We start from the raw sequence: 20145 nt of genomic DNA, 5'->3' as shown, positions 1-20145 counted from the left end.
GAGGGGTTAGGGAGAGGGGTTAGGGAGAGGAGAGGGATGAGATGGAGACAGGAGAGTGTTCAGTGGGAAGAGGAGATAGGTGAGCAAAGGAGAAGAGAGTTAGGGGGGAATATTAAGCAGAGGCAATATAGAAGTGATGAAGGAAGGAATGGGGTGAATGGGGACAGGATTGAGAGACATGAGATGAGAGAGGTGAGAGGAGAGGTAGCAGGCGTGTCAGGGATGCCACGGGATGGGCCGTAATGTCTTCAGGCATGTGGCTGAACAGCAGTGTCGTCATGTTAAACACCAATCACATGTAGCAGGGGCCTGCCATGACCTGCTGCTCCCACGTTGCGTCACTTTGTCTGACTGCCCATGTTTGTGTGTGTCTATGTGTCTGTCTGTGTCAGAGAGAGCGAGAGTGAGAGACCCTCAGACCAAAATGTTGATTAAGCCCTTTTGTACGCAAGGAAGTGTTTGCAGTGCTTTTAATGTTTTTACAAATGGAGAGTATTTTGTGCAATTTTTCTTGGTCCTGCTTGGTAAATTAGCATCTTAATGAGTGTGTTGTTTACCTAAAAATCCCCAGTCATGCGATATTTAGAAATGTGTAATTACATTTTCTAAACAAACAAATAGCCGACAGTGATTGCATTAATCTAGTTGCTCGTGAATCAGTTTTTGACCCTAGTGTTGTGATATTGTAGTTGCTTAGGAACATCATAATACAACATGGATAGACAAGCAGTTCAATGGATGATTAAAATTGAACTCTAACCATTTTACAGGCACTGACGGAAATTAATTTAGGCAATGCTTAAAAGACATGATATGATGATATTTATCAATAATATTTCTGATATGTGGGGTGGCAGGGTAGCCTAGTGGTTAGAGCGCTGGACTAGTAACCGGAAGGTTGCAAGTTAAAACCCCCCGGGCTGACAAGGTACAAATCTGTTAACCAACTGTTCCTAGGCCGTCATTGAAAGTAAGAATTTGTTCTTAACTGACTTATAAATATGTATATTTTTTCTGACTGAACATTTGCAAAAAAGTACATTTGGAAACAAAATAGACCGCCCAGAATGTGGAATTTGTTATCAGTTGTTTATTCTCATTCATATTTCCTATAGTTGTCTCTACGTCAGAGTCTAATTCAGTGTCACTGAGTCTATATGGGTGTCTTTGAGTCTAAATCAGTGTTAGTCTCTTTAACCCTCAAACCCCAGACGCATATTATTGGCCAGTCAACTATCTTAATCTAAAAATTGTTTTTGTATGTCTGTATCAATATGGACTTAAAAAAAAATACACCAGCCAAAAACACCTAATTCCGCCTACAGTAATTTGGTAAATATGATCTTAATTTGAATCTAGGTTTCTCTGAGGACATAATAGTTCTACAGTTCTACAGTTGCCATGGCGCCCTTGCAGCAGCCTAAGCAGAGAGCTCCTTTATATTTTGTAAACATTTTTGCCATTAATTAATTTTAAACAATGTTTTTGTTTTAAGAATGAACAATTAATACAGCAAATTACAGTTCCAGTCCTCTCCGTTCTGTCACTTGAGGTGAGACCAAAAAATGCCGCCTCTGCAAATCTAGAATAGTCATAGTAAGCAAAATTATGTTGAAAAGACGTCTAAAAGATTTTCCAGACGTTGAAGTTAGGCTCAGTTTAGGTTCTGAATAAAGGTGAAAAGACGTATTTTCCATTTGTTCAAAATACCTATTTTCCAGGATGTAGAAAAGGCATATTTTAAGGACGTTGAAAAATACTTATTTTCCGGATGTTGAAAATAAGTATTTTTCAGATTTGAAATCGGGAAAATTTTGGGTTCTGAATGAAAGTTGAAAATACATAATTTATAGATGTTCATGTTTGGGCCAAATCAAGGCTGGTCCAGACCGGACAAAATCTGAACCAAACATAGACGTATATGATTGTTTCAGATTTGGTACACACCGGACCTAAAAGAGTTACCAATTCTCTTGGGAGGTAATAGGGTCAGCATTTGGTTGTGAGTTATTCTAGGTCTGGTGAACAAAAGGAATTGAGTTCCTGTACGTTATCAAAATCACCCCATGAGTAGGTAATCATGAAACATACACCTTCGCCTTTCTTCTTCCCAGAGAGTTCTTTATTCCTGTCTGCGTGATGTATTGAGAACCCAGCTGGCTTTATGGATGGTCATGTTACAGTCTACTTTATTGTCCAAGGACTGAATGTTAGCGAGTAATATACTCAGAAGTGGTGGATGGTGTGCACACCCCCGAATACCTCTTCATTGCCGGCAGCGTCTTGTAGCAGCCTCTGGATTAAGTTCAATAGTCTTGGGGGGTACAAACAAAGGATCCAATTCGGGAAAGTCGTACTTCTGTTCGGAATGATGGTGAGTTAATGCTGGAGGTGTGTCTTGGTTAGTTTAATTCAGAAAATGTCACCCTTTGTCATGTGTGCTCCCTCCCAGGCCTCTAGATCACCAGGCTGCTCGTTATGGCGCACACCTGTCACCATCATGACATTCACCTGGACTCCATCACCTCCTTGATTACCTGTCCTTTATATGTCACTCCCTTTGGTTTCTTCCCCAGTCGTCATTGTTTCTGTATCTGTCATGTTGGTGCGCTGTTCATGTTTCTTGTTGTGTTTGTTTATTTAGTAAATTTATTCACTCCCTGAACTTGCTTCCTGACTCTCAGCATACATTGTTACACCCTTATCAATCTGCCACCATAAGCGGCAGCCTAATTCTGCCTACTGAGCGGGCCATCCTTGGCTAATTAATATCATCAGAATCCACCACAGCATTAAGACTGAAGCTGGCAAGTAATTTGTTTGTTTGGATAGCTAGGTAATATTATCCAGCCAGCTGATTTGAATGCCAGTGTCCGGAGGTCGAGGAGGGAGAGAAGCTGAAATAAGACAGCAGAGATGTACAGTGATGAGTGTCTCCAGAAAGTGTCTCCCGACCGCTCCTGTCTCAGCCTCCAGTATTTATGCTGCAATAGTTTATGTGTCAGAGGGCTAGTCTGTTATACCTGGAGTATTTCTCCTGACTCATTTGGTGTCCTATGTGAATTTAAGTATGCTCCCTCTAATTATCTCTCTCTCTCTTCTCTCTTTCTTCTGAATGATCAGCTATGAAAGCCAACTGACATTTACTCCTGAGGTGCTGTCCTGTTGCACTCTCTACAACCACTGTGATTATTATTATCTGACCCTGCTGGTCATCTACGAACATTTGAACATCTTGGCCATGTTCTGTTATAATCTCCACCCGGCACAGCCAGAAGAGGACTGGCCACCCCTCAGAGCCTGGTTCCTCTCTAGGTTTCTTCCTAGGTTCTGGCCTTTCTAGGGAGTTTTTCCTAGCCACTATGCTTCTACATCTGCATTGCTTGCTCTCTGGGGTTTTAGGCTGGGTTTCTGTACAGCACTTTGTGACATCGGCTGATGTAAAAAGGGCTTTATAAATACATTTGATTGATTGATGAGGATCGAAGAGAGGACAAAGTTACAAGGCGGCTCTTGAATTATTACAGAAATGTAGTGTGCTTTCTGGCGCCACATCACTTCCATAGCATTATTCAAGTGGGTGCTTTATTTTGGTAGTAGTGAAGTAGCTTGCTATCCATGGACTGCAGAGGCTAAGCTCACACTTCATCTGACTGAGTTCTACTACGGAAAAGACAAAGACAGCGAGACACCTTGATGAGACCTTCCTGCCATCCTCTGGACTTTCTCTCCCTGCTTAACCACCTCCATCAGATGACCACTCAAGCCATGAACTTTCTAATGACTGTCCATCTCATGATGTTATGACGTTGGTTTTCTAAATTATTTGTATTTTGTGTGTACTTTGAAGCACTTTGAGATTCTTTGAACGCACGATCTAACTTGAATAAATATCATTAATAATAATTCTTATTTTTATTATACAACCAGAATGTGGAAGGGGACCTGTATGGATGATTTTGACCAGATAGACAGATCATCTTCTTTGGTTTCTATAACAGCTGGTTTGAAGTGACTTTTGTTAATGCTTTTAGAAGCATCCTGCCATAGGCCCAACCACTTCCATTGTTTCACTAATAATGATGCTAATGCTGGCTGTAGAGTAAGTAAATAAAGATATTAAGCCATATTTATGGTCACTGTCTCTCAGGATCAATGTATGAATCACTTTTTGTCATTAAAGTTAATTAAGTTCACTTAAAATGTTGGTGTACTGCCCCTATCTCTGGCAGTCATTTTAACCACATAAATGTGACACAATTTAAATATATATATACAATTATTTAAAAAATACAATCAAATTATGGTAATTGAATATGCAAATGAACTGTACTTTTGGTAAAATTAAGGTCTATTTTGGTTATTTGTTACTTCAGATAACATTGTTTACATCTCTATTTATATTTTGGGAAGAATTAAGTTGACATTTTGCTTTGATTGTTTCTTTTTCCAATAGTTTCTTCTTGGGCCCTCAGAACAGTCTCAATTCGTCGGGTCGTGGACTCTACAAGGTGTCAAAAGCATTCCAGAGGGATGCTGGCCTATGTTTTGACTCCTATGTTTCTCACAATTGTGTTATGTTGGCTGGATGTCCTTTGGGTGGTTGACCATTCTTGATACACACAGAAAACTGTTGAGTGTGAAAAACCCAGCAGCATTGCCGTTCTATATACAAACCGGTGCACCTGGCACCTAATACCATTCGTCGCTCAAAAGCACTTACATCTTTTGTCTTGCCCATTCACCCTCTGAATGGCACACATACACAATCCACGTCTGAATTGTCTCAAGGCTTAAAAATCCTTCTTTAACCTGTCTCCTCCCCTTCATCTGCACTGATTGAAGTGGATTTAACAAGTTACATAAATGACGGATCATAGGTTTCACCTATATTCACCTGGTCAGTCTATGTCATGGAAAGAGCAGGTGTTCTTAAGTGTGTGTAAAATATGTTGGTAGTTTGAGGAGTTTAATTATTGTAATGCTGAGTCTAAATCAGTTTCACTGATTATAAATCAGTGTTAGTGAATCTTAATTAGTTTTAGTGAGTTTAAATCAGTGTCATTAAGTCAAAACCAGTGTTTAAACCAGTCTGCATCAGCGTTATATTCAATCTAAGTTAGTCTTATTGAGACAGCATCAGTGTTGTATTGAGACTAAATCAGTGTTATATTGAGTCTAAATCAGTGACACTGAGTTTACATCTGAGTTAGTAAGTCTAAATAAGTGTTAGTGAGTCTTAACCAGAGTCACTGAGTCTGCATCAGTGTCATATTGAGTCTAAATCAATGTTATACGTGCTATATGGAGTGTATACACCACCGTTCAAAAGTTTGGGGTCACTTAGAAATGTCCTTGTTTTTGAAAGAAAAGCTATTTTTTGTCCATTAAAATAGCATCAAATTGATCAAAAATTCAGTGTAGACATTGATAATGTTGTAAATTACTATTGTAGCTGATTTTTAATGGAATCTACATAGGCGTACAGAGGCCCATTATCAGCAACCATCACTCCTGTTTTCCAATGGCACGTTGTGTTAGCTAATCCAAGTTTATAATTTTAAAAGACTAATTGATCATTAGAAAACTCTTCTGCAATTATGTTAGCACAGCTGAAAACTGTTGTCCTGATTAAAGAATCAATTACAACTGGCCTTTTTTAGACTGGTTGAGTATCTGGAGCATCAGCATTTGTGGGTTCGATTACAGGCTCAAAATGGCCAGAAAAAAATAACTTTCTTCTGAAACTCGTCAGTCTGTTCTTGTTCTGAGAAATGAATGCAAACTGTCTCTAACCAGAATAGAAAGAGGAGTGGGAGGCCCTGGTGCACAACTGAGCAAGAGGACAAGTACATTAGAGTGTCTGGGTTGAGAAACAGACGTCTCACAAGTCCTCAACTGGTAGCTTCATTAAATAGTACCCGCAAAACACCAGTCTCAACGTCAACAGTGAAGAGGTGACTCCGCGAGGCACATTAGAAGCGACTCCGGGAGGCCCACGAGGCAGTAGCACGAGGCTGCAGAGGGTTGAACCAGATTACGATCAAGAATCGTTGACCCCTACACCTGATGTTCTCCGCATTGGAGTTGGTCCAAAGGGCCCAATTCTTCACCAAACGACCTCCGCAAATCTTACAGTCTGGTGAGAATCAGGGAAGGAGATGAGTGGAAGACTGCCTTTAGCATCCCTAGTGGCCACTATAAGTATTTAGTCACGCCCTTCGGATAATCGAACTCACCGGCAGTCTTTCAAGCATTGGTCAATGACACCCTGAGGGATACCTCGTTCACCTCAACGACATTTTGATCTTCCGGAACACATGTCCTGAGACGTCCTGAGACGCCTCCTGCAGAGTCAACTATATGTCAAAATAGAGAAGTGTGAGTTCCACGTATCCCAGGTGTCCTTCCTGGGTCACATTATCTCTATCGCAGGCATCCAGATGGGCCTTGTAAAGACTGAGGCAGTTTCCAACTGGCCCCGTCCCACCTCACTCATGTAGGTCCAGCGATTCCTCTGGTTTGCCAATTTTTACAGGCGATTTATAATCAGCCTTAGTGCGGTGGCAGCGCCTCTTACGGTCCAACCCACAAGTCCCAGACCCATTTTTACTAGACCCCGAGGCTGACAGGGCATTCATGGAGCTCAAGGGACGTTTCAACTCTGGACCCATCCTCATTTATCCTGATCCGACGTGTCCCTTTGTGATGAAGGTGGATGCCTCGGACACCGGAGCTGAACGAGGAGAACAAGAAACTGCACCCATTCGCCTTTCTCTCCAAGCGGTTCTTGTCAGAAGAACGCCACTACGATGTAGGCAACTGGGAGCTCTTGGCAGTTAATTAAGTGGGCTCTTGAGGGGTGAAGACACTGGTTGGAGGGCACACCTCATCCTTCGTGATCTGGACAGACCATAAGAAGCCAAAAGACTGAATGCTCGCCAGTCTAGGTTGGTTCTGTTTTTTAACAGTTTCAATTTCACATTAGCCTATCGCCCGGGATCCAAGAATCAGAAGGCAGACGCCCTGTCCCGCCAACACAATGTCTCTAACGAGGAGAGGTACCCCGAGCCCATCATCAACAGCTCACGCATTGTGGCCCCTGTGATATGGAGTATTGAGACCACAGTCCGACAAGCCCAGACCCGAGAACCTGACCCCAGCGGGGGACCCACTAACAGACTCTATGTTCCGCGATCAGCCCGATCCCGAGTACTACAATGGGGACACTCCTCTACATTAACTGGGCATCCAGGGGTTAATCGGACACTGGAGTTCCTGAGGCTGAAATTCTGGTGGCCCAACATGATGGAGGATATGAGATACTTTGTTTCGGCCTCTTCCATCTGTACCCAAAGCAAGTCTTCACGTCAGTGACCGGCCGAGTTGCTCTGCTTCTCTGCCCTACATAATCAGTATTAGGAAGTTTACATCAGTGTTAGGGAGTCTGAATCAGTGTTAGGGAGTCTAAATCAGTGTTAGGGAGTCTAAATCAGTGTTAGGGAGTCTAAATAAGTCTAAATCAACATATCTGAATCAGTGTTAGGGAGTCTGAATCAGTGTTAGGGAGTCTGAATCAGTGTTAGGGAGTCTAAATCAGTGTTAGTGAGTCTAAATCAGTGTTAGGGAGTCTGAATCAGTGTTAGGGAGTCTAAATCAGTGTTAGGGATTCTAAATCAGTGTTATTGAGTCAGGGTTCAATTCTTGGCCAACTCTTTTCTCTGTATATATTGTATATATTGTTGCTCTTGCTGCGGGCGATTCCCTGATCCACCTCTACGCAGACGACACCATTCTGTATACTTCCGGCCCGTCCTTGGACACTGTGCTATCTAACTTCCAAACGAGCTTCAATGACATACAACACTCCTTCCTTGGCCTCCAACTGCTCTTAAACGCTAGTAAAACCAAATGCATGCTTTTCAACCGTTCGCTGCCTGCACCCGCACGCCCGACTAGCATCACCACCCTGGATGATTCCGACCTAGAATGTGTGGACATCTATAAGTACCTAGGTGTCTGGCTAGACTGTAAACTCTCCTTCCAGACTCATATCAAACATCTCCAATCTAAAATCAAATCTAGAGTCGGCTTTCTATTCCGCAACAAAGCCTCCTTCACTCACGCCGCCAAACTTACCCTAGTAAAACTGACTATCCTACCGATCCTCGACTTCGGCGATGTCATCTACAAAATAGCTTCCAATACTCTACTCAGCAAACTGGATGCAGTTTATCACAGTGCCATCCGTTTTATTACTAAAGCACCTTATACCACCCACCACTGCGACCTGTATGCTCTAGTCGGCTGGCCCTCGCTACATATTCGTCGCCAGACCCACTGGCTCCAGGTCATCTACAAGTCCATGCTAGGTAAAGCTCCGCCTTATCTCAGTTCACTGGTCACGATGGCAACACCCACCCGTAGCACGCGCTCCAGCAGGTGTATCTCACTGATCATCCCTAAAGCCAACACCTCATTTGGCCCGCCTTTCGTTCCAGTTCTCTGCTGCCTGTGACTGGAACGAATTGCAAAAATGGCTGAAGTTGGAGACTTTTATCTCCCTCACCAACTTCAAACATCTGCTATCTGAGCAGCTAACCGATCGCTGCAGCTGTACATAGTCTATCGTTAAATAGCCCACCCAATTTTATCTACCTCATCCCCATACTGTTTATATTTATTTACTTTTCTGCTCTTTTGCACACCAATATCTCTACCTGTACCTGTAGCGAAGCTGCAGAGCCGCACAACCTACTGTAACATACTGTCTGTGACTCGATTTCGATGACGAAATTCAATTTTTAAACAACGTAGTAATGGACTGTCGATCTATCACAGCTACACGGCTGTGGACTCTATATTGAGCTCAACAAGATTCATGGTCATATTTTACTATTTTTCTCATTGAGAGAGAAATTGTCAACTGAATCATGAACAAGACACTAACCAATGCAGTTTACAATAGTTATAGTACTTATTCATTAACAGCTAAGCTAGTTTTTATTCTTCCAGTCATATTCAAATCAATTTTGCAGTGCGTGGTTGTGGAGTGTCTGAAGTGTTCAGCCATCTGCTCTCTCTCTCTCTCTCTCTCTCTCTCTCTCTCTCTCTCTCTCTCTCTCTCTCTCTCTCTCTCACTCTCTTTCTTCCTCTCTCTCTGCCCCCCTCTCTCCCCCTCTATCCATCTCTGTCTCATAACCTCTCTCTCTCTCTCTCTCTCTCTCTCTCTCTCTCTCGCTCTCTCGTTCTCTCTCTCTCTCTCTCTCTCTCTCTCTCTCTCTCTCTCTCTCTGTGCTTTAAACACACCCTTTGCAACAAGATGCGGAGTGCCAATCTGTGCCGTGATACGGCCAAGCCCTGTCGACTGGGAAGGGAACATCATTGAAACTATTCTGTGTTGCCATGGAAATAGAGACCTCAATAAGTTAATCTTTGCGCATGTGTGTTTTTTGGGTCTTGGCAGTTGATTGGTTGGTTGGTGATTGTAGAACTGTGTTGAGCTCTTGCATTAGTGTGTATGTGTGTGTTTCTCGTTGCATGTGCGTATGTGTGTTCGTTTACTTGCTTGACCATGTTTTAGGGCATGCCGGTTGGTTGGTGGGAATGTGAGCTGTTGCCTCCCTCCACCAGTGTGTGTCTAGAGTGTGTATTCTCTACAGGCTACTCACATTTCAATTACAACCTCTAAAGTGACATGATACATTTTAAATATTGTGTGTCTGTGTGTGTTTGTTCTAATGATTCAAACACACTGTTGTGTGCAGGCCCTTATTAATGGCTGCCATATGGTGTGTTTTCGTGAGTGTGTGTTTGTTTGTGTGCTTCTCTGCACATGCACGTTTTTTTGTGTCGTGTTTGTGTTTGCAGAGTGTGTGTATTTAATGTTTTTGTTGGCACCAGTAACAACATGTAAGGATTCAAAGCCATGAGTGGGACAACAGAGTTATTTAATGGCATTTCAATTAAAAACATTTATTGGATGGTGCTAGAGATTTGTTATATTCCTTTTATGTTCTGAAACTTTTTATTTAAAACACCAGGTCCAATTTAATGTAGTGCCTTTATACATATGGAATTTAAATTAAGTTGACCCCAACTCTTCAGGTGAACCATAACCCTGAGACCTCCTGGGGTGATTTCTAGAGCGAGGGGGTCAAGAGTGGGAGTCACTAGGGTTGATGTAAATTAACCTGTGTGTTAAAGCCTATCTGCTGCATGTAATCAGGAGACCACTTCCATTTCCAAAGCCATACTTAACTGGATAGAACTGATAAGGTGGGTATGAAAGTGCATTTGTATACCAGGCCCATTGTCATGCAGGAGGCAAGGGAAGAGGTGAAGGGGAGAAAGGGAAGGAAAAGGTGGGTAGTGAGGGGGGGCAATGTGAATGGCCAATGGGTGGATTGCTGTTGGATTGCTGTTGCCATGGAAATAGAGACCTCAATAAGTTCATTGTTGTTGACCTGCAGTTTATAGAGAGAAGGAAGAAGAGAGGAGGAAATAAAAAGAGAGAGAATGACTGAACAAACAAATTAATTTCATAGGATAAAATATATACACTGCTCAAAAAAATAAAGGGAACACTTAAACAACACAATGTAACTCCAAGTCAATCACACTTCTGTGAAATCAAACTGTCCACTTAGGAAGCAACACTGATTGACAATATATTTCACATGCTGTTGTGCAAATGGAATAGACAACAGGTGGAAATTATAGGCAATTAGCAAGACACCCCCAATAAAGGAGTGGTTCTGCAGGTGGTGACCACAGACCACTTCTCAGTTCCTATGCTTCTTGGCTGATGTTTTAGTCACTTTTGAAGGCTGGTGGTGCTTTCACTCTAGTGGTAGCATGAGACGGAGTCTTACAACCCACACAAGTGGATCAGGTAGTGCAGCTCATCCAGGATGGCACATCAATGCGAGCTGTGGCAAGAAGGTTTGCTGTGTCTGTCAGCGTAGTGTACAGAGAATGGAGGCGCTACCAGGAGACAGGCCAGTACATCAGGAGATGTGGAGGAGGCCGTAGGAGGGCAACAACCCAGCAGCAGGACCGCTACCTCCGCCTTTGTGCAAGGAGGAACAGGAGGAGCACTGCCAGAGCCCTGCAAAATGACCTCCAGCAGGCCACAAATGTGCATGTGTCTGCTCAAACGGTCAGAAACAGACTCCATGAGGGTGGTATGAGGGCCCGACGTCCACAGGTGGGGGTTGTGCTTACAGCCCAACACCGTGCAGGACGTTTGGCATTTGCCAGAGAACACCAAGATCGGCAAATTCACCACTGGCGCCCTGTGCTCTTCACAGATGAAAGCAGGTTCACACTGAGCACGTGACAGACGTGACAGAGTCTGGAGGTGCCGTGGAGAACGTTCTTTTGCCTGCAACATCCTCCAGCATGACCGGTTTGGCGGTGGGTCAGTCATGGTGTGGGGTGGCATTTCTTTTGGGGGCCGCACAGCCCTCCATGTGCTCGCCAGAGGTAGCCTGACTGCCATTGGGTACTGAGATGAGATCCTCAGACCCCTTGTGAGACCATACGCTGGTGCGGTTGGCCCTGGGTTCCTCCTAATGCAAGCCAATGCTAGACCTCATGTGGCTGGAGTGTGTCAGCAGTTCCTGCAAGAAGAAGGCATTGATGCTATGGACTGGCCCGCCCGTTCCCCAGACCTGAATCCAATTGAGCATATCTGGGACATCATGTCTTGCTCCACCACAGACTGTCCAGGAGTTGGCGGATGCTTCAGTCCAGGTCTGGGAGGAGATCCCTCAGGAGACCATCCGCCACCTCATCAGGAGCATGCCCAGGCATTGTAGGGAGGTCATACAGGCACGTGGAGACCACACACACTACTGAGCCTCATTTTGGCTTTTTTTTAAGGACATTACATCAAAGTTGGATCAGCCTGTAGTGTGGTTTTCCACTTTAATTTTGAGTGTGACTCCAAATCCAGACCTCCATGGGTTGATACATTTGATTTCCATTGATAATTTTTGTGTGATTTTTTTGTCAGCACATTCAACTATGTATAGAAAAACGTATTTAATAAGAATATTTCATTCATTTCAGATCTAGGATGTGTTATTTTAGTGTTCCCTTTATTTTTTTGAGCAGTGTATAGAGAGTTCATTCATCTGACTACAACAATACATACAAAGTGAGAGAAAAGTAAAGAGAGAGAGATAGAGAAAGAAGGAACAAGAGAGATTGAATGACAGCGAGAGAAAAGTAGGGTGCGGTACCAGGAATGTCAGAGGGGATGGATAACACCAATTTCTGTCCTTCTTTGGAAATGGAGATTCCCATTCCCTTAGCAGGTAAAAGGCCCTACTCACAGTTTAGTGCAGTTTAGCTATTCAAATGAAGGATTTATGTATACTGGGACAGAATGGTGCAGGAGATTTACAAGGATTAATTCCACAAGTTTCCCTTTATTATGCAAAATACGCCATCCTCAGTGAAAAGGGGGGGGGGGAGGTGAGCTGGAGAAAAGATGGAAGACTGGGATGAAGTAAGGGAGGGGAGTGGGGGGAAGGTTTTTTTTCCCTTCATATTCATATCGGCAAGTTGGGCTGACCGCACCACCTTCTTTAGAGCCCTGAGGTTGCGGATTGTGCATATGCCATACCAGGCGGTGATACAGCCCGACAGGATGCTCTCAATGGTGCATCTGTAGAAGCTTGTCTTATGGGCCAAACCAAATGTATTCAGCCTCCTGAGGTTGAAGAGCTGCTGTTGCGTCTTCTTCACCACACTGTCTGTGTGGATGGACCATTTCAGGTTGACAGTGATGTGCACGCCGAGGAACTTGAAGCTTCTAAACCCTCTCCACTGTGGCCCCGTCTATGTGGATGGGGGCGTGCTTTCTCTGGCCTTCAAAAGGGTGTCTGGTGAGGTGGAGGTGATATGATCCTTAACTTGCCTCTCGAAGAGGTGATTGCCGCGGCGCGATAGTCATTTAGTTCAGTTACCTTCACTTTCTTGGGTACAGGAACAATTGTGGACATCTTGAAGCATGTGGGGACAACAGACTGGGGTAGGGAGAGACTTAATTTAAATACTCCAGCCAGCTGGTTTGCACATGCTCTGAGGACGTGGCTTGAAATGCCATCTGGGACGACAGCCTTGTGAGGGTTGACACCCTTAATTGTCTTACGTTGGCCATGGAGAACGAGAGCTCACAGTCCTTGTGAGTGGTGGTGGCTCGCGTCGGCAGCTGTGTGTTGTCCTCGCAGCAGGCGAAGAAGGTGTTTATCTTGTCCAGGAGCGAGTTGTTGGTGTTCGCGACTTGGCTGTTTTTCCTTTATAACCCGTGATTGTCTGGAGTCCCTGCCACACACGTCTCATGTCTGAGCCGTTGAATTGCGACTCCACTTTGTCCCTGTACTGTAATTTTGCCCCTTTGATTGGCTAGCGGAAGGCATAGCTGATTTGTTTGTACATGTCCATGTTCCCAGTCACCTTGCAGTTGTTAAATGCAGTGGTTCCCGCTTTCAGTTTTGCGCGAATGCTGCCATCTGTGCACGGTTTTTGGTTTGGATAAGATCTAATCATCACAGTGGGAACAACATCCTCTACGCATTTCCTGATTAACCCAGTCACCGAGTAAGTGTATACGTCAATACTATTCTCAGAGGCAGCCCAGAACATTTCCCAGTCCGCGTCAAAACAATCTTCAAGCAGTCCTTACCACGTTGAACAGTCCTTACCACGGGAACAGACTAGACATGGGCTTGTGCCCCAAATGGCATCCTATTCCCTATATAGTTCACTAGTTTGGACCAGAGTCCTATGGACCCTAACCACAAGTAGTGCACTCATTTGTGACGCAGCCGTGATCTAAAATCCAGATGAATTATGATGATGATGAGGCTGTTGGCACATTCATAGGAGCGATTGCTCAGCACACATTAAATGGAGGGTGGTGACCCATCCTAACCACTCTTGTTGGCTGTGTGTGTGAGAGAGTGTGTGTATGTGTGAGCGCGATGTGGTCATCTGATATGCTTGAGTTATAAAGTTAAAGCCTTCATTATCTCGGCACGAGGCACAAGGTATCACCTACACTGGTCTTGACATACACACTACTCAAAACATTGGAGACCTTACACTAACACATACATACGCACACACACATGACAAGTCATGGGAGATGGAAGTATGGAAAGAGAAAGACAGAAGGAGAGAGATATAGAGACAAAGATATTTGATGGGCAAGGAAAGCCAAGGTTATTTTGATGCCCTGATTTAGGTGGCCACCCAGCAAACCAAAATTGGTTCTGTGAAAGTTCCCAGAAAATTTGTTAAGTTACTGAAAATGTTCTAATAACTCAAGAACTGTCCAGTCTTGCTAATGATTATAGAATGTTTGCATAAATCATTTAAAATTATAAAATTATAAATCAAATAAAATTATATAAAAATCTAACTTTCCTTAAATCACACGCAGAAATAAAATATAAAACATGCCATCACAATTGTTCCTTTTTTAAAATTAATTCCATCCATATATATCCAAAATGTCCATTTATTTGGCGCGTTTGATCCAGAAAAAAACAGCTTCCAAATTACACAAAGTCACTACAAAATATTTCAAAACTTACCTGTAAACTTTGCCACAACATTTCAAACTACTTTTGTAATACAACTTTAGATAATTTTAAACGTTAATAATCGATCAAATTGAAGACGGGTCTATCTGTTTTCAATAGAGGACAAGGGGAAACTAACGCTACTTTTCACGTCTTGCGCAAATCTCTCAACAGTGTTACCCATTTCCTAGTTGGCCCTACTTCTTCATTGCACAACGGAATAACCTCAACCAAATTCCAAAGACTGGTGACAGCCAGTGGAAGCGGTAGGAACTGAAAACAAGTGCCTAAGAAATATCGTTTCCCAAGGAGAACTCACTGAACAGACCTAAAAAAAAAATCTGAATGGTTAGTACTCTGGGTTTTGCCTGCTACATAAGTTCTGTTATACTCACAGACATGATTCAAACAGTTTTATAAACTTCAGAGTGTTGTCTATCCAAATCGACTCATAATATGCATATCTTATATTCTTGGCATGAGTAGCAGGAAGTTGAAATTGGGCACGCCATTTATCCAAAAGTGAAAATGCTGCACCCTATACCTTAAGAAGTTAGGTTCCCAGAATGTTTCATTAGGTTGTGGGAAAAGTCTGGTGGGAACATTGTGGGGACATCACAAAGAGTATGTTCCCCAAACACAAAAACTGTCCAGTTGTGCAGATGATGATGTTTATTTTAGGGTGCAAAAAAGTCTGTTCTTTAAAGTTTCACAGAATTTTTCTTTCAGTTTCATTTCTGATTATGGCGAAGAAGGTATGTAGAATGTTGAGCTTTTGCGAATCCTCATACATGTCTAGTCTAACTGTATAAAGTGTCTTATGAATTGATATGAATCAAACTGTGAGTCTGACCTTCTATCTCAGATATTGTAATATCTCAGTATCTTGATTTATTTTGTATCGTAATTCTAGCTAACTACTTGGTGCTAACCAAATGTTCTGAATGTTTACTTTGAGGTATGAAAAGGCTAATGTTACCAAGAGCGGTCAAGACAAAGTTGTGACTGTATTATATTTTTATGTACAGGATCTGTAAGAATGTCAATTCATAATCATCTGATTCTAACTTGAACACCTTTATTGGAAGGTATGTTATATTTATTTACTGTGTTAGAATTTTTTTTGTATTATACTAGCTAGCCAAGATATTTAAAACTTTATTTTTGAGCCTTTGTCGTGTTACTGAACAAATTGAAAATGGGTTCTGGTGATGTGTGTACTGAAACTATTCTATGTAAAACTATATGATCACATTGTGTTATTTCTAGCTCTAGCTCTAACGCTAATCTTAAACCTTATCCTAACCCTAAACTTAACCCTTACCCTAACTCCAGCCCTGGAGTGCCTAAACATTTAAATAAATGGCCCATGTGGCATATATTTGCGTCAGAAACATTTATTCTAGTGTCCTAATTGACTACAAAGCGAAAAAAAAAGAAAATGATGTCATGACTTTAGAAGCTTCTGATAGGCTAATTGAAATCATTTGAGTCAATTTGAAGTGTACCTGTGGATGTTTTTCAAGGCCTACCTTCAAACTCAGTACCTCTTTACTTGACATCATGGAAAAATCTAAATAAATCAGCCAAGACCTCAGGAAAAAATTGTAAGCCTCCACAGTCTGGTTCATTCTCGCTAGCAATTTCCAAACGCCTGAAGGTACCACGTTCATCTGTACAAACAATAGTACGCAAGTATAAACACCATGGGACCACGCAGCGGTAGTACCGCTAAGGAAGGAGACGCGCAAATTCCTTAATAACAGCAAAGGACCTTGTGATGATGCTGGAGGAAACAGGTACAAAAGTGTCTGTATCCACAGTAAAACGTGTCCTATAACGACATAACCTGAAAGGCCGCTCGTCAAGGAAGAAGCCACTACTCCAAAACCACCATAAAAAATCCAGACTATGGGTTGCTTTGCTGCAGGAGGGAATGGTGCACCTCAAAAAATAGATGGCATCATGAGGTAGGAAAATTATGTGGATATATTGGTGTAAAATCTCAAGACAGTCAGGAAGTTAAAGCTTGGTCACAAAGGGGTCTTCCAAATAGACAATGACCCCAAGCATACTTCCACAGTTGCGGACTTAAGGACATCAAAGTCAAGGTATTGGAGTGGCCATCACAAAGCCCTGACCTCAATCCTGTAGAAAATCTGTGGGAAGAACTGAAAAAGCATGTGCGAGCAAGGAGGCCTACAAACCTGACTCAGTTACACCAGCTCTGTCAGGAGGAATGGGCCAAAATTCACCCAAATTATTGTGGGAAGCTTGTGGAAGGCTAAACGTTTGACCAAAGTTATAGCTAGGCGTCCCGCTAGCAGGAAAACATCCGGTGAAACTGGAGGACGCGCAATTCAAATAAATAATCATACATTTTTGGGATATTAAACATTTAGGTTCATACAAGTGTCTTATATCGGTTAAAAGCGTAAATTCTTGTTATTCTAACTGCACTGTCCGATTTACTGTAGGCTTTTCAGCGAAAGCATTCCATGCTTTGAGGACGGCGCCCCACATCAAAATATTTTTCCACCTGCACAGGTTTCATAAATTCACAAATAGCGATTAAATATTCACATAATTTTTGAAAATCTTCCTCCAATTTGTCATCCAAAGGGTCCCAGCTATAACATATAACATCCCACTTTATATCCCAAAAATTCAGTTTAGTTGGTGCCATGGATTTGAGCAATCCACTCGTTCAACATGCCAAGATAGGAATCTGAAAATGTACCTCTAAAGTTTGTTTCAACAAGTCAAAATACATTTTTATTTAATACTCAGATACCTTAAACTATAATATTTCATATGGAAAGAAGTACAGTGGGGCAAAAAAGTATTTAGTCAGCCACCAATTGTGCAAGTTCTCCCACTTAAAAATATGAGAGAGGCCTGTAATTTTCACCATCACACTTCAACTATGACAGACAAAATGAGAAAAAAAAATCCTGAAAATCACATTGTAGGATTTTTAATTTATTTATTTTCAAATTATGGTGGAAAATAAGTATTTGGTCACCTACAAACAAGCAAGATTTCTGGCTCTCACAGACCTGTAACTTTTTCTTTAAGAGGCTCCTCTGTCCTCCACTCGTTACCTGTATTAATGGCACCTGTTTGAACTTGAACACCTGTCCACAACCTCAAACAGTCACACTCCAAACTCCACTATGGCCAAGACCAAAGAGCTGTCAAAGGACACCAGAAGCAAAATTGTAGACCTGCACCAGGCTGGGAAGACTGAATCTGCAATAGGTAAGCAGCTTGGTTTGAAGAAATCAACTGTGGGAGCAATTATTAGGAAATGGAAGACATACAAGACCACTGATAATCTCCTTCGATCTGGGGCTCCACGGAAGATCTCACCCCGTGGGGTCAAAATGATCACAAGAACGGTGAGCAAAAATCCCAGAAGCACACGGGGGGACCTAGTGAATGACCTGCAGATAGCTGGGACCAAAGTAACAAAGCCTACCATCAGTAACACACTACGCCGCCAGGGTCTCAAATCCTGCAGTGCCAGACGTGTCCCCCTGCTTCAGCCAGTACATGTCCAGGCCCGTCTGAAGTTTGCTAGAGAGCATTTGGATGATCCAGAAGAAGATTGGGAGAATGTCATATGGTCAGATGAAACCAAAATATAACTTTTTGGTAAAAACTCAACTTGTCGTGTTTGGAGGACAAAGAATGCTGAGTTGCAGCCAAAGAACACCATACCTACTGTGAAGCATGGGGGTGGAAACATCATGCTTTTGGGCTGTTTTTCTGCAAAGGGACCAGGACGACTGATCCGTGTAAAGGAAAGAATGAATGGGGCCATGTATCGTGAGATTTTGAGTGAAAACCTCCTTCCATCAGCAAGGGCATTGAAGATGAAACGTGGTTGGGTCTTTCAGCATGACAATGATCCCAAACACACTGCCCGGGCAACAAAGGAGTGGCTTCATAAGAAGCATTTCAAGGTCCTGGAGTGGCCTAGCCAGTCTCCAGATCTCAACCCCATAAAAAATCTTTGGCTGGAGTTGAAAGTCTGTGTTGCCCAGCAACAGCCCCAAAACATCACTGCTCTAGAGGAGATCTGCATGGAGGAGTGGGCCAAAATACCAGCAACAGTGTGTGAAAACCTTGTGAAGACTTACAGAAAACGTTTGACCTCTGTCATTGCCAACAAAGGGTACATAACAAAGTATTGAAATAAACTTTTGTTATTGACCAAATACTTATTTTCCACCATAATTTGCAAATAAATTCATAAAAAATCCTACAATGTGATTTTCTGGATTTTTTTTCTAATTTTGTCTGTCATAGTTGAAGTGTACCTGTGATGAAAATTACAGGCCTCTCTCATCTTTTTAAGTGGGAGAACTTGCACAATTGGTGGCTGACTAAACACTTTTTTTCCCCACTGTATGTTTAAATCAAATGTATTTATATAGCCCTTTGTACATCAGCTGATATCTCAAAGTGCTGTACAGAAACCCAGCCTAAAACCCCAAACAGCAAGCAATGCAGGTGTAGAAGCACGGTGGCTAGGAAAAACTCCCTAGAAAGGCCAAAACCTAGGAAGAAACCTAGAGAGGAACCAGGCTATGTGGGGTGGCCAGTCCTCTTCTGGCTGTGCCGGGTGGAGATTATAACAGAACATGGCCAAGATGTTCAAATGTTCATAAATGCATGGTCAAATAATAATAAGGCAGAACAGTTGAAACTGGAGCAACAGCACGACCAGGTGGACTGGGGACAGCAAGGAGTCATCATGTCAGGTAGTCCTGAGGCATGGTCCTAGGGCTCAAGTCCTCTGAGAGAGAGAGAAAGAAGGAGAGAATGAGAGAGAGCACACTTAAATTCACACAGGACACTGAATAGGACAGGAGAAGTTCTCCAGATATAACAAACTGACCCTAGCCCGACACATAACTACTGCAGCATAAATACTGGAGGCTGAGACAGGAGGGGTCAGGAGACACTGTGGCCCCATCCGAGGACATCCCCGGACAGGGCCAAACAGGAAGGATATAACCCCACCCACTTTGCCAAAGCACAGCCCCCACACCACTAGAGGGATATCTTCAACCACCAACTTACCATCCTGAGACAAGGCCGAGTATAGCCCACAAAGATCTCCGCCACGGCACAACCCAAGGGGGAGCGCCAACCCAGAGAGGAAGATCACATCAGTGACTCAACCCACTGAAGTGACGCACACCTCCTAGGGACGGTATGAAAGAGCCCCAGTAAGCCAGTGACTCAGCCCCTGTCATAGGGTTAGAGGCAGACCCAGTGGAAAGAGGGGAACCGGCCAGGCAGAGACAGCAAGGGCGGTTCGTTGCTCCAGAGCCTTTCCGTTCACCTTCCCACTCCTGGGCCAGACTACACTCAATCATATGACCCACTGAAGAAATGAGTCTTCAGTAAAGACTTAAAGGTTGAGACCGAGTTTGCGTCTCTTACATGGGCAGGCAGACCATTCCATAAAAATGGAGCTTTATAGGAGAAAGCCCTGCCTCCAGCTGTTTGCTTAGAAATTCTAGGGACAATTAGG

Source organism: Oncorhynchus mykiss, chromosome 3 (genome assembly GCF_013265735.2).
Source record: "Oncorhynchus mykiss isolate Arlee chromosome 3, USDA_OmykA_1.1, whole genome shotgun sequence".
NCBI classification, from domain to species: Eukaryota; Metazoa; Chordata; class Actinopteri; order Salmoniformes; family Salmonidae; genus Oncorhynchus; species Oncorhynchus mykiss.
Note: the sequence above shows the minus strand (reverse complement) of the source record.